The 16,207-nt window shown below is 43.2% G+C and overlaps 1 protein-coding gene across 4 annotated transcripts in view; it reads right to left on the bottom strand.

The window, feature by feature from the left end:
- The window catches only part of LOC140491963 (transcription factor RFX3-like), a 271,083-nt gene extending 256,834 nt beyond the window's left edge, over nucleotides 1-14,249 (bottom strand). For all 4 annotated transcript variants that reach the window (XM_072590501.1, XM_072590482.1, XM_072590521.1 and 1 more), the window contains exon 1: nucleotides 14,112-14,249. The gene's annotated coding sequence lies outside the window, so the exon portion shown is untranslated. The remainder of the gene's footprint in view (nucleotides 1-14,111) is intronic.
- Nucleotides 14,250-16,207: the final 1,958 nt, after the last annotated feature.

The following is a 16,207-nucleotide window of genomic DNA, read 5'->3' as shown; positions in this document are numbered from 1 at the left end:
CAATTATAAGCTTAGTCATGTTTTCTGACATCCAAGAACACGGTGTGTTTTATACATCATAATCCAAACTATTTAGCAGGAATCTACAGAAAAAGATAATTTACTAAAAGAGAAAACTTACAAGAGTAAGCATGTAAAAGTGATTTGACATCAAGGCAAAATGAACAAAAACAGTTTATTTTGCTTAAGAAAACAATGCCAGTAATTATTTGAAAACTTCCTATATTGTTCAAGTCAGCTGAAATTATTTACCCTTCAACCCTGCACACCAGATGCAATGAATCAACACTGTTTGCCCAAGTATATTACAATTTAAATGCAAAGTTAATGTTTCTGATGATAAATTGTGCTATTTTATTGAAACTTTTAACCTAATTTAAAATATAATTGTACTAATTAACAACCAAAGATGCATTCACATTGAATGATAAAACAACATATGTAAAATTGATTCCTAGTTGTAATTTGGATAATGCTAACAAAACTACTTGACAAAAACAATGAAATATGATTTTTTTTCATAACTAGAATCAGAAAGACCCAAGTTCAAGAATACCACATATCATACATGTCTTTCATTCAAATAAATGAATGAATGTTGTATTTAATTTCTTACTGAAGGAAAAATGACAAAACCTGTATTTATACAACTCCTTTAGCATAATAGAAGATCACAAAGTATTACACTATTATAAAACAAAATTTAACACCATGCATGTATGAAAACATTAGGTCAAGTGACCAAATGCTTAGTCGGAGCTAGATTTTAATTAGCACCTTAAAAAGGAGGAAAAGTAAGGTAATGAAGGAGGTGGTTAGAAGCAGGAATGCTAAAGGCTTTTTGAGCTGGTGCAGCGGGTACCCCACATTGTTATCAAGAAGAGTGATCCAAAATTTTGGCCCAGCGTCAGTGATCAAATGGCAATACATTTCCAAGTGAAGACAATGTATGGTTCTTTAGGGGAACTTCCAAATGGTGGGGCCCCATGCATCCATCACTTTTTGGGTGGTAGAGATCACAGGTTGGAAAGTGCTCACAATGGAGGCTTAGCAAGTTGCTGCAGCACACTTTGTAAATGGTACACCTGTTGTTAATACTATTTAGTGCATGAAGTTAACATTTATGATAATGTTTGGACTGCCAATTACACAGTCTCCTTTGTTCTGAATAGTGTCAAGCTTTGAATATTCTTACAGCTCTTATTTGAGGCATAGAAAGCATTCATCACATTCAGGAGACAGCAACAGCATAGCAGTAACGTGGAATCCAAGGCTATTGTTCTGGGGTCATGGGTTTGAATGCCACCATGATAAATGGTGAAAACGGAATTCAATAAAAAGCTAATATCCCATCAACCGTGCAACTGCCGTTCATTGTTATTAAAACCTCATCTGGTTCAATAATACCATTTAGGAAATGAAATCTGCCATCTTTACTTGGTCTGGCCTACACTTAACTCCAGGCCTACAGCAATGCAGTTGCTTTGTAACCACCCTTTGAAATGGTAAGCAAGTCACTCAGTTCAAGGACAGTTATGGATAGGCCATAAAGCTTAGCCAATAATGCCCACATCCATGAATGAATAAAAAGTAACACACTCGATTTGTGCCTCATCTGATAGAGAATAGGCTTTGGAGAATCAGATGGTAAGCTACTTGCCACAGAATTCCCAACCAGTTGTTTCACTCCTGTAGACACAGTACTTAATTGGCTGGTCCAGTTCATATTCTGGTAACCAGAAACACCCAAAATGTTGATGGTTACTGTGTGTATATCGATGATTTGGATACTGGACCAGAGGGAGTGGCATACATATTTTCAGGATTACTGTAACAGTGAGAGTAATAAATGAACCTGAGGACCAAAAGCAAAGGTAACAAAGGCATGAAGGAAGTTTTCAGCAGCTGATTAGGTCAAGGATGTTCCAGTTGTGGAAGTAAGCAGTTTACTGACAGCAGTGTGGGGTTTAAGCTCACCTCAGTATGTCTGATACCAAGGTTGTAATCAGCCTGGTTTAAGTTCAGACAGCTGCAAGGGAAATGGGTGGACTGGCAGTTAACGAACAGAGTTTGTAGTAGCTCCAAAGATTATACCTTCAGTCTTCCCAAAATTTAATTGAGGCAATTTTCTGTTCAAACAGCACTAGATAGTGGACAAACAGTCTGATAATTCAGCAACAATGAAGGAGTTAAGAGAAATGGTGCAGAGGTAGATGTCACCAGGGGATGTGTAAAAACTAGTAGAATGTTTTTGGATCTCAAGGGGTGCCATTGAGATGAAAAGTAAGAGAGGATTGGAGGTAAATTCTAGGGGTTCTTGTGACACTGCGGTAGCGTCTCCAGAAGACCCAGAGGTCAACCTGCTCTAGGTGGTGTCTGGTAAAATCTCTAGGATTTATTAAAACTTGACTCCAATCGGAAATTGATCAGACACTCTCCCGAGTTAAAATTAGAGGTCTTATGGTGGATTAAAGTTGATGAATGGAGGATGGAGACAGCACAGAGCATCATCAACTGTTGACTCAGTTAAAATAAGAACAGAAAAAAAACAGTCTGGCAGCATCTGCAGAGAGAGAAACAGTTCTGAAGAAAATTAATGGACTTAAAACATTAACTATTTTTCACTCTTTACAGATGCTGTCAGAACTGCAGTGTTTCTCCAGCACTTCCTGTTCTTATTTCAGATCACCAGCATCTGGAGTCTTTTGCCTTTATATTAATCTGCTCAAAAATAATGTGAAGCTCTGTAAGGGTAAAGTATCAGAGGATGTGGGAGTTGAAGTTATTTTAACAGAATCAGTGGCAAGGAAGGCAGGTGACAGCGAAGTCGGAGACCTTCAGTATACCTGGAGGAGCCAGGTAGCATACTTTAGCCCAAGTGAAAGTCTGGCCAGGAACAGGAGCTGAAGTATCGATTTAACTAATGGCCAGCGATAGGCTCAGCAGCAGACTGACGAACAGGCTAGATAGGTAAATGATGAAAAGGGAGCAAATAAATATGGCAAGATGCAGATGCAAAGAATTAGGACAACTGATCATGCAAGGGCTAAACACCAAAACATTAAGCCAAAACAAGCTATCAAATCACTGAGATCTCCATTCCTAAACCAACACAAAAGAAAGCACCATCACAGCTTTGCAGAGAAGAGGAACTTCATTGTGAGACGTTAAGTGATGGCCCTGTGGTATTATTGCTAGAAACTCAGCTAAGACTCTGGGACGTGCGTTTGAATCCCACCAAGGTGAAATTTCAATTTTTAAAAAAATCTGGAATTAAGAATCTACTGATGACCATTGTCAATGGATGTAGGTTTGGTCACTGAGCTGGAAGGTTTTCAGACATTTCGTCACCAAACTAGGTAACTTTTTCAGTGAGCCTCTGAATGAAGCACTGGTGGTGTAGCCAGCTTTCCATGTTTGAGTTTGCTTAGGTTGAAGTCATTTCCTGTGGTGACATCATTTCCAGTTCTTTCTCAGGGCATGGTAAATGGGATCCAAGGCATTCCAACCAGAACTCTATCAACAAGCACATGGGATTCAAGTCAATGTGTTTGTTGATAGAGTTCCGGTTGGAATGCCATTGACTTGGATCCCACCTACCACGCCCCGAGAAAGAGAACAGGAAATGATATCACCATAGGAAGTGATGTCACCACAGGAAATGACTTCACCAACCCAAGAAAACTCAAACATATAAATAGAAAGCTGGCTACACCACCAGCGCTTCATTCGGAGGCTCACTGAAGATCTTACTCAGTATGGTGATGAAACGTCTGAAAACGAACCTTCCAACTACATCCAGAACCTCAACATGAGCTACAAATCTTCTCAAAACTCACTACCATTGTCAATTGTTGGAAAAACCCTCACTTGGTCTGGACCACATAACTCCAGACCCACAGCAATGTGGTTGATTTCCATCTTCTGAAATGGCCTAGCAAGCCACTCAGTTGTATCAATCGCTATAAAGTCTCAATAATGAATTGAAATTGGACAGAACACCTGCATCAACTTAGGCACCAGAAAAGACAAACAGCAGAATCAGCTCTGTTGGCCCTGCAAAGTCCTCCTCACTAACATCTGGGGGCTAGTGCCAAAATCAAGAGAGCTGTCTCACAGACTAGTCAAGCAGCACCCTGACATAGCCATACTTATGGAATCATACTGGATCGACGTCCAGACACCACCATCACCACGAGACAGGTTCTGCGCCAGCGACATGACAGACCCAGCATAGGTGGCAGCACAGTTGTATACAGTCAGGAGGGAGTTGCACTTGATGTCCTCAACATTGACTTTGAAACAAGGAAGTCTCGTGGCCTCAGGTTAAACATAGTCAGTAAAATCTCCTACCTGATTACCACCTACCATGCTCTGTCAGCTAATCAATCAGTACTGTCATGCTGCACAACAGTTAGGGTGGCAATGCTGCAAAATGTACTCTGGATGGGGGATTTCAATGTCCACCATTGTGGCTCAGCAACAGAATTAATAATCAAGCTGGTTGGGTCAGGGAAGAATCCAGCTAATAGATTGAGTCTGCAGCAGATGGAGAGAACACCAAGAGGGCTAAATATACTTGACCTCATCCCTACCAATCTGCCAGCTGCAGATGCATCTTTGACAGAATCCGTAAGAGTAACCACTGCACAGTCCTTATGGAGACAAAGTCCCATCTTCACATTGAGAATACCTTTCATCGTGTTGTGGGCACTATCATGCTACATCTAACAAGTTTAGAATAGATATTCATGAGGCATTGTGGACCATTAGAAGGAGAATTGTACTCCAGTACCTAATGGCCTGCCATCTCCCTATTCAACCATTACATCAAGCCAGGGGATCAACTCTGGTTCAATGGAGAGAGCAGGAGGGTAAGCCAGGAGCAGCACCAGCTTCTAAAATTGAGGTTTCAAGTGTGGTGAAGCTACCAAACAGGACAATTCCATGCCAAACATAAGTAGCAAGCAATAGACATAGCTAGCGATCCCACAACCAAATCATTCTATGTTCTGCAGTTCCTGCCACATGAATGGCGGTGGCACGGTGACTCAGTGGTTAGCACCGCTGCCTCACAGCACCAGGGTCCCAGGTTAGATTCCAGCCTTGGGCGACTGTGTGAGGAGTTTGCACATTCTCCCAGTGTCTGCGTGGGTTTCCTCTGGGTGCTCCGGTTTACTCCCACAGTCCAAAGATGTGCAAGTCAGGTGAAATTGACCATGCTAAATTGCCCATAGTGCTAGGTGCATTAGTCAGAGGGAAATGGGTCTGGAGGGGTTACTCTTCAGAGGGTCAGTGTGGACTGGTTGGGCCATATGGCCTGTTTCCACACTGTAGGGAATCTAATCTAATCAAATTCACTGTAGAAGGCTCCACAACTATCCTCATCCTTAATGATGGAATAGGTCAACACATCAGTGCAAAAGGAAAGGGCTGAAGCATTTGCAACAAACTTCAGCCAGAAGTGCCAAGTCAATGATCCATCTCAGCCTCCTCCAGTAGTCTCCACGAGAAGAGATGACAGTCTTCACCAATTTGATTCGTTCGTCGTGATATCAAGCAATGACTGGAGACACTGAACTCTGCAAAGGCTACAGGCCCGGACAACATTTCGGATATAGTACTGAAGACTTGTGCTCCAGAACTTGCCGTTCCCCTAGCTCTTCCAGTACAGTTACAACACTGGCAATTAATAGACAATGTGGAAAATTACCCAGGTATGTTCTGTACACAAAAAGCAGGATAAATCCAAGCCAGTCAATTCTCATCTCAAATGATCAGCAAAGTGATGAAAGATATCATCAACTGTGCTATCAAGCAGCAATAACCTGCTCAGTGATGCCTAGTTTAGGTCCCATGAGGGCCACTCAGCTCCTGATCTTATTAGAGCTCAGTTTAAACATGGACAAAAAAAAAGTTAAATTCCAGAGGTTAGGTGAAAGGGACAGTCCTTGATATCAAGGCCACATTTGACCAAGCAATGAGCCCAAGCAAAACTGGAATCAACGAGTATCGGGGGCAAACTCTCTACTGTCTTAAGTCATACAGTTTTAATTTATTTATAATCAACCTATTCAGAGATGTTTTTAGACACCTCTGAGGCAGGCAGGACAGATCTCAGGCATCCAGTTCCAGAGGTAAGGATGCTACCACTGCACCACAAGAGGGCCCAAAACCATACAGAATTACATTAAAATACCACTTCTGTAAAGGCACTACACTTGGCACATACGAGGATGGCCTTTGTTGTTGGAGATTAGTTATCTCAGCTTCAGGACATCTCTGCAGGAGATCTTTCAGGTAGCGCTCTAGGCTTAACCATCTTCAGCTGCTTCATCAATGACCTTCCCACTATAAAGGTCAGACGTGGGGGGTCAGACGTGCTGATGATTGTACAGCACCTTCAGGTACTCAAACAATCCACATTCAAATGCAACAAGATCTGGACAATATCTAAGCTTGGACTGACAAGTGGCAAGTAATTTTCACAAACATAAATACCAAACAATGTCTCTTTTCGGAGACAGACAATCTAACCACCACTCCTTGACATTCAATGGTGTTACCACCACTGGGTTCCCCCACTATCACCATCCTTGGGGTAACCATTGACCAGAAACACAACTGGACTCACTATATACATACAGTAGCTACAAAAGCAGGTCAGAAACAAGGAAAACGGTGGTAAGTAGCTCACCACCTGACTCCCCAAAGCCTGTCCACCATCAACAAGGTATATGTCAGGAGTGTGACGGAATACTCTCCAATTGTCTGATAGGTGCAGCTCCAACATTAAAGAAGTTTGCCGCCATCCAGAATAAAGCAGCCCATTTGTTTGGTACCACATCCACAAGCATACTGATGCTCAGTAGCAGCAATGTGTACCATCTCCAAGATGGACTGCAAAAGTTCACCAAAGATCCTTAGACAGCACCTTCCAAACCCATAACCACTTCCAAATAGAAGGACAAGGCCAACCAATATAAAGGAAAACCACCTACAAAGTTCCCACATCCCACGAGTCAATAAAACAAAAGCAGCCACTTCAGTATGCAAGATCACAGCATTTAGACAAAATTACTAGCGTCCTTAGTCTAAACAAACATGACAAAATCTAAAAGCTAATCATAAGAACTCACTGATGGTCTCCAAGTGTTAGTAATCCAGGAATGTGCTTTGATTTTTAACTCTTGACAAAGTTTAGCTATTCACCAAATGTCACAATTAACCACTTCAACATGCTCAATTGCGCCAATGAAATTTGAATGCATGCCAAACTATTTAATATAATAAAGGGCATTAAGTTTTATTGCAACTTCACTATAAAGCCAGAGCTTGTGTGCACACCTACACAAAAATATTTTTTGTGGCTTTACACAAACTTCACATGGATGGAGTGGAGGCCTTTATGATTAATCTGGTGTATTCGTGAACGTTGGGTACACAGGTTACCATGCACATGTAAGAATTGTACCCTGTACCTTCAAAACCAGTCGAGAAACCTGAGTTCTGGCATCATCATGGACAAGGTTCACATACCCACCAATTCCGGCAAACAACCATCAGTCATTTAATCTATGCAATTGTGGACTGCCATTTGGGAGATTCTGAATGTCTATCTGTCAGAATCCTCGAAGGATCCAGAAGCAAAGAAAACAAAGGGTGGCTATTGTTACTTTTAAAATGTGGCTAAGTCAAACAGGTCATAGATCTTTTCGGAAGTGCAGAAACTGACATGACAATATGAGCCACCTGAAACATTGGTGCTCTGACACACCAAGAAAATTCACCTTTTGCTTGCCTGAGATTTGGTTAGTGCCTCTTACAGACAGTCGTCCAAACTGCAGGGTCTGCTAGTCATAATGCTGCTCATCCGAGGTCAAGACTGGATTAACCAAGGTGCACCCACACAGATGTTACTCAGAAAACCTACCAAACTCTCAAAAGTTACTCATCCATTTGCAAGAAAGCAACTGTGAAGAGTAAATATTTATTGATGCATTGTCACGTGTTTTAAGCCTGTTTCATCAACGGACATTGTGTTGTTGCCTTGCTTTTAAAATGTCAAGTTTCAGAATGCCTGGGACACCTGTAGATGCGGCATGAGGTTTAAAAGTGTATTCAAATGTCACTCAAATTGCGTGACTACCATAAGCTAATAAGCAACACACCTCTCCCAAGGGGATTATATGCAAACAGCTAGTGCACTCACCTTAAACAGAATCAATAGTTTGAACAAATTTCCCAGTGCGCCTGCATCTTCAACTTTTTAACCTACACTCAATACTCTAGTATAAAGTTTTCCTCCTCACGTCACTATCTCTTTACCTGCCCAATTAATCAGTTTCTATTTTAATAAAAATAGAAAGTTTAGATTCATTTAAACTGAAATGGCTCCCAACAAAATCTGCACACAAATGCTTCATGGTCACTATCACTCCTGAACACACTATACTTCAGTAAATGTTGAGCAGCTTGATTTTTTTTTAATGTCTGCATATAAATAGCACATCAGAATGCATTACACTCAGTAAGCATGTAAGTATTTCTAGGTAAAAACAATGACTGCAGATGCTGGAAACCAGATTTTGGATTAGTGGTGCTGAAAGAGCACAGCAGTTCAGGCAGCATCCGAGGAGCAGTAAAATCGACGTTTCGGGCAAAAGCCCTTCATCAGGAATACAGGCAGAGAGCCTGAAGGGTGGAGATAGGGGAGAGGAGGGTGGGGGTGGGGAGAAAGTAGCATAGAGTACAATAGGTGAGTGAGGGAGGGGATGAAGGTGATAGGTCAGGGGCAGGGGGAGGGTGGAGTGGATAGGTGGAAAAGAAGATAGGCAGGGAGGACAAGTCATGGGGACAGTGCTGTGCTGGAAATTTGGAACTGTGGTGAGGTGGGGGGAAGGGGGAAGTGAGGAAACTGTTGAAGTCCACATTGATGCCCTGGGGTTGAAGTGTTCCGAGGTGGAAGATGAGGCGTTCTTCCTCCAGGTGTCTGGTGGTGAGGGAGCAGTGAAGGAGGCCCAGAACCTCCATGTCCTCGGCAGAGTGGGAGGGAGAGTTGAAATGTTGGGCCACAGGGCGGTGTGGTTGATTGGTGCAGGTGTCCCGGAGATGTTCCCTAAAGTGCTCTGCTAGGAGGCGTCCAGTCTCCCCAATGTAGAGGAGACCGCATTGGGAGCAACGGATACAATAAATGATATTGGTGGATGTGCAGGTAAAACTTTGATGGATGTGGAAGGCTCCTTTAGGGCCTTGGATGGAGGTGAGGGAGGTGGTGTGGGTGCACCTGCGGTGCAATTCCTGCGGTGGCAGGGGAAGGTGTGAGGATGGGAAGGTGGGTTGAAGGGGGGCATGAGCCTGACCAGGTAGTCACGGAGAGAACTGACTTTGCGGAAGGCGGAAAAGGGTGGGGAGGGAAATATATCCCTGGTGGTGGGGTCTGTTTGGAGGTGGCAGAAATGTCGGTGGATGATTTGGTTTATGCAAAGGTTGGTAGGGTGGAAGGCGAGTACCAGGGGCGTTCTGTCCTTGTTACGGTTGGAGGGGTGGGGTCTGAGGGCGGAGGTGTGGGATGTGGACGAGATGTGTTGGAGGGCATCCTTAACCACGTGGGAAGAGAAATTGCAGTCTCAAAAGGAGGAGGCCATCTGGTGTGTTCTGTGGTGGAACTGGTCCTCCTGGGAGCAGATGCGGCAGAGGCAGAGGAATTGGGAATAAGGGATGGCATTTTTGCAGGAGGTGGGGTGGGAAGAGGTGTAATCCAGGTAGCTGTGGGAGTTGGTGGGTTTGTAAAATATGTCGGTATCAAGTCGGTCATCATTAATGGAGGTAGAGAGGTCTAGGAAGGGGAGGGAGGTGTCAGAGATGGTCCAGGTAAATTTAAGATCAGGGTGGAATGTGTTGGTGAAGTTGATGAATTGCTCAACCTCCTTGTGAGAGCACGAGGTGGCGCCAATGCAGTCATCAACGTAGCGGAGGAAGAGGTGGGGAGTGGTGCCGATGTAATTACAAAAGATTGACTGTTCTACGTAGCCAACAAAGAGACAGGCATAGCTGGGGCCCATACGTGTGCTCATGGAGGAAGTGGGAGGATTCGGAGGAGAAATTGTTACGGGTGAGGACCAGTTCGGCCAAACGAATGAGAGTGTCGGTGGAAGGGTACTGTTGGGGACGTCGGGAGAGGAAGAAACAGAGGGCTTGGAGGCCCTGGTCATGGCGGATGGAGGTGTAGAGGAATTGGATATCCATGGTGAAGATGAGGTATTTGGGGCCGGGGAAACGGAAGTCTTGGAGGAGGTGGAAGGCGTGGGTGGTGTCTCAAACGTATGTAGAGTGTTCCTGGACCGGGGGGATAGGACAGTGTCCAGGTAGATAGAGATGGGTTCAGTGGGGCAGGAGCATGCAGAGACAATGGGTCGGCCAGGGTGGTCAGGCTTGTGGATCTTGGGAAGGAGGTAGAACCAGGCAGTGTGGAGTTCCCGGACTATGAGGTTCGGAAGCTGTGAGTGGGAGATCTCCTGAGGTGATGAGGTTCTGTATGGTCTGGGAGATGATGGTTTGGTGATGCGGGATGGGGTCATGGTCGAGGGGGCGGTAGGAAGAGATGTTCTTGAGTTGGCGTTTGGCTTCAGCGGTGTAGAGGTCAGTGCGCCAGACTACCACTGCGTCCCCTTTATCTGCTGGCTTGATGGTGAGGTCGGGATTGGAGCAGAGGGATTGGAGGGCTGCGCGTTGGGAGGGTGAGAGGTTGGAGTGGGAGAGGGGGGTAGACAGGTTGAGGCGGTTAATGTCCTGGTGGAAATGAAGAGGTCGAAGGCGGGTAATAGGCCAGGGCAGGGTTTCCAGGTGGATGCAGTGTGTTGGGAGGCGGGCGAAGGGATCCTCGGAAGGTGGGCACGAGTCCTGATTGTGAAAGTAAGCTCGGAGGCGAAGGCAGCGGAAGAAGTGTTCGACGTCACGGCGTGTATTAAATTCATTGATGTGTGGATGGAGGGGGATGAAGGGGAGTCCTTTACTGAGGACTGATCGTTCGTCCTCAGTGAGTGGAAGGTCTGGATGTAAGTATTTCTGTCATTGAGAGTTTTATAATCTTGAAAAAAATATCTACAATCAAATCAAAAATTAATAAATCAAGTTTTTAAAAAATAATAATGGTGACTGTTTTGCTGAGCACTTGAAAAATACCCAGCAATGCAAATGAAGCATTTAGTCTGCCAAACAGACCTGCTTTGTAGAGATCAATTTGAGCTACACATTGCAGTGAAGTCTATTAGAAGCCAGTCATGAAAAGAAGAGTAATTTTTGAAAATAAATTAAGAATATTCTAATTAGCCTAATGGAACTAGTGTGAATTCTTTCCCCAACAGCAGTTAGCAATTTACTGTAGTAAGGGATATGCAAAACAATACAGTCATATCTTCCTCTTTTAAAAAAAATAACATTTGAGTTATCTTACTTGCAAAATTGAACATTAAAATGTTTCATACCTTTATGTTCAGTTACAATTTACAAATTGTAAACTGTATTGTATGGCACCACATCCACAAGCACCCTGATGCTCAGTGGCAGCAATGTGTATTATCTCCAAATGAATGCAGATTTGCAAAGGCAACTAGAGATGGACAACACCCACATCTCATGAATGAATTAGAAAAAAAAAGTTTATTAAATGCTGACACACTTGAAAAACCAGCTCCATAATTTTAAATACTATTATTCTCCCAAACTAATCATGTCTATTCCTTGCTTTTTAAAAGCAAAATGTTTCCTCCATTACAGCCAACAGAAATAGAAGCTGAACTTGCAAAAGTTAGGCCAATCTCTAGCAAAAAAAAACTGAAAATTCCTGCATTGCTAAAACATTACCATTTAATTAATCTTCCAATCTAAAATACTGAATTATCTATGCAAGTTCATTTATTTAATTTCATAACTATACTTATTGTTACCAATAAATATTTGGAGATTTCCACAAATACCACTGCTTGACTTCACACATTTACATGCAATTGTTGTTTCTTCTTCAGCTTTATGGCACAATGTAATTCAGGCTAAAAACAGGTCACCCTACTTTGAAACATCAACCAAAGTGGTGTACAGAGAATAACAGTATTGGTAAACATCAAGTATAGTTCTGCCCACACACACAATTGAGTTTTTACAGATTACTAAGAGGAACCCATGCAATTGTTTTATGAATCTAAAAAAAAATTGTGCTAACCACCTCAACCAAACACAATTAGTGCAATAGTCAATACACCTATGAACACAACAAAAAGTGGTAAACAAATCAAAATACAAAACTACTACCAAAAATGTTTCCTTTTGTCAAGTATCTTCAAATACGTTAACAGAAAATATAGATTTCAAAACACTAGCCACAACATTTAAACAATTGTATTACAGAAAATAAGACTGGACAAAAATCAAATGTTGTTAATATTTCAACACAACTCACTGAATATTTTTAAAAGTATGTCTAGAGATAATCAATCTTGCATTGATTACGTTCTACACGTGAATACAGAACACTAACATTTGTGTGAAAGTAAACCCCTTACATTTAAGATTAAATATCCCACCGTCCTTTGGAATATTAAAGATATCGTAAAGCTTTTCCTTCACTCATTAAGTGTGGAGATACAAATCACCTACTAAAAGTCAAAAGTTAAACACCATCATCCTCGTGAATAAAACAAACTAAAACCAAATGCTCGCTGTTCCAGACGTCTAGGTAACAGACCAATCGATACCAATTTGTCAAAAAGCCACATAAAACAAATAAAATCAATCCCATTTCCTTTCCTGAAGAAACCGACATGCAACTGATCTTCAGCCAGTGCTGGAGTTCAACCAAATCTCATATTATGATTTTCCAACAGCAAATCAGATATCGACGTGATTTATATTGAAACACTTAACTATTTTGCAAAACGTGCAGTGATATTTTGTCCTTAAAAATCACAGGGCACAACATACATTCTTTAAAAATGTGCTTTAAAACCAGTGCAACATTTGTGCACACCAGGAACATTTCTATCAACTCACCGCCATTTTGCCCATTTTAATTAAAATAAACTTAAAAGAAATGTCCCCCAAAAAATCTATGCCCACCAAAAACAATCCAGAAAAGAGGAAGGGGGGTGTAATTAAGGAGATCCAACAGCATCAAATATTACTCAAGGCCAGAGGGCAAACACCTGATCAACCACACTCGCCAACACATAACAGCTATGTACACACTGTGTGTTAACTCTTTATTAGAGGATCATTTCATGCAAGACAAATAAATCCAGATAAACATGCAACTAAAGAATTAAGAAATAAATGCTCAACAGTGGAGGTGGGGAGGGAGAAGAGACAACAACGACCATCCTCACCCTTAACATCAGAGAAGATAAATAATAGTCAGTTTTCAACAGAAACTGGCACCTTTTTACAAAAAAAAGGGTCGGTTTCCACCTTGTATCAATATATGTATTGCATACATGGACACACACAACGTATATGTAAAAGGGGTGTGTGCGCACGCTGTATATTATATAATAAAGGCATTGCAAAGAGTGGGAAACACCATTACCAATAAACCTAGAAAACAATACAGATCAGGATAATTAATGTCAGGAAACAAATAAAAGCAGCCACCAGGCAGGATTCACACACAAGGTCTCCTTAAACCGTGCGAGGATCAAAAGATAAAATCACATTTTGTGTAACATAAATATTTACTAAATCGAGTAATTCATCATGATTTTAAATCCACTTTCTCCCTTTGGCCCACCGCAGTCAACATAAATTAAAAACCAGGAATAAATTAGCAGCAGAAACCTGGAAAAATTGTGCTGCAAAAAAGGTAGAGATAGAGGACAGAGAAAGGTTGAGAAGAGAGAGAGAGAGAGGTCCACGGTGCACACAGTTTAAATATTAACAGCTTATTATTCAGATCCACCATTTCTGGGATTGTGTGTGAGGGAAAAAAAACAGACGGTTAAAAGAAAGCGAGCGGCCGGAGGGGGGGGGGAAGAGAGAGAGAGCTGTCGCTGCTGCAGGCGGCAAGAGCAGTTTGGGGCTGAGAGGAGCGACAGATATATAATAATACTAATAATATTCACCTGGGTTGCTGTTGTTGTGAGCAGTTGTTGGTGGGTAACAGTCGCCAGGACTACGGCGCTTTATTCACAAGGCAACAGTTGCTATAACTGAAGCCGCCGCTGCCTGCCGCTCGCTCACTCGCTGGCGCGCGCACACACACCCGCCCTCCCTCTCTCTCCCCCGCACACCGTCCGCGAGCCGCCCTCCAACCGCCGCCAGGCAGGAAGCGGGCCGTCAGCGTCATCACACACAGCACTGCGGCTGCGCGCCACTTTCTGGGCGAAGGGAGGAGGAGGTGGAGGTGGAGGGGGAGGAGGAGGTGGAGGTGGGGGTTGCAGGGCTGTGAGTGGGGTAAACAAAAGGGTTGTGAGAGGTAAACTAGGGGTAAGTGAGGAGTAAACCAGGCAGTGAGGGTAAACAAAGGGGTTTGAGAGAGGGGTAAACCAGGGGGTAAGTGAGGGGTAAACTGAGGGGGTAAATCTGGGGTAAGGTGAGGGGCAAACTAAGGTGTGAGAGGGATAAACTAGGGGGTAAATGAGGGCTAAATTAAGGGGTGTGTGAGAGGGTAAATTGGGGGTAAAACGGTGTTTGAGGGGATATACCTGAGGTTTGAGGGGTAAGTGAGAGGTCAACTAAAGCGTGTTTGAGTGGATAAATCAGAGGTATGTAAGGGGGTGTGTGAGGGGTAAACTGGGGGAATGAGTGGTTAAAGCTGTGGTGAGGAGGGGTAAACTTAAGGGTGTGTGAGGGGTAAATCAGGGGCATTTGAGGGGGTAAAGTGGGGAGTGTGAGTGGTAAGCGACACCATGTGTGAACGGTAAACCAGAGGGAAGGGGGGCTGGGGGGTAAACCAGAGGGAAGGGGGGATGGGGGGTAAAACAGAGGGTGTTTGGGGCGATATACCAGGGGTATGTGAGAAGTTTAGTATGGTGTTTGGCTAAATCAGGGGGTACGTGAGAGCTAAGTGAGGATTAAACTAAGGGATGTGTGAGGGGGTAAGTCTGGGGGTAAATGAGAGGGTAAACCAGGGGCAAGTGAGGGGTGAATTGAAGTGAGGGGTAAACTAAGGGTATGTGAGGAGGTAAATTGCCAAGTGAGGGGGAAAACCAGGAGCAGGTGAGGAGGTAAACCAGAGGTGTGGGGGTAAATCAGGGGTACATGAGGGAGTAAACTATAAATAAGTGTGGGAATAAATCAGGGTAAGTGGAGGGGGATGAACTAGAGCTAAGTGGAGGGGAGGGTAAATGAGGGGATAAATTAGGGAAATGGAAACAAAGGATAATGAGGAGGAGGAAACCCAGGGGTAAGTATGAAGTTAAACCGGGGGAAAAGCAGCGGTAAGTGACAGGATAAGTTGGGCAAATTGGGGTAAGTGAGGAAGCTAAACCAGGGGTATGAGAGAGTGTAAACCAAGGAGTGGAATGCCAGAGGTAAGTGAGTGGTTAAAGCAGGGCTAAGTGAGGGGGTTAAATCAGGTGTAAATAAAGAGGTAAACCAGGGAAAGTGCAAATCAGGGATAAACCAGTGGAGGACAATAGAGGGAGGGTAAATGACATAATCAGGGGTAAACTACTGGAATGTTAAAGCAGGTGGAACCAGGGATATAGTAAACTAGGTAGAAGGTAAATGGGCTGGGAGTAATGGTATACCAGCAGGAGGGTAAATTAGCACTAATCCAGGGGAGGGGTAATTGGAGCATATAAGATGAGTGGTAATCGGGTAAACCAGAGGGAGGATAAACCAAGGGGAGAGGTAATTGGGGAAAACCAAGAGGAGTGATGTTTAGAAGGAGGGATAAACCAGGACAAAGGCAAATCAGGGTTAAACCAAATGAGAGTAAACCAAGGGATGGAGTTAAACAGGCTTGAGGGCAAATAAGGGGCAGAAGGAAACTCTTTAATTTCAAATCTAATGTTGATCCTGCTTTTGTGCACCTCCTATGCAGCCATAATCTTGAGCTCTGTCTAAGCAACCTACAATCTGCCTGTACTACTCGCAAAACAAAACTTTTCATTGTGCTTAGGTACATGTGACAACAATAAGTCAAATCATACCAAACCAAACCAAGGTAAAACAAGGAAAGGAATAATCAGAGACAGGCTGGGGAGGGCAAACC

This window comes from Chiloscyllium punctatum, chromosome 2, assembly GCF_047496795.1.
Source record: "Chiloscyllium punctatum isolate Juve2018m chromosome 2, sChiPun1.3, whole genome shotgun sequence".
Lineage (NCBI taxonomy): Eukaryota > Metazoa > Chordata > Chondrichthyes > Orectolobiformes > Hemiscylliidae > Chiloscyllium > Chiloscyllium punctatum.
This window is presented reverse-complemented; position numbering and strand designations above follow the sequence as displayed.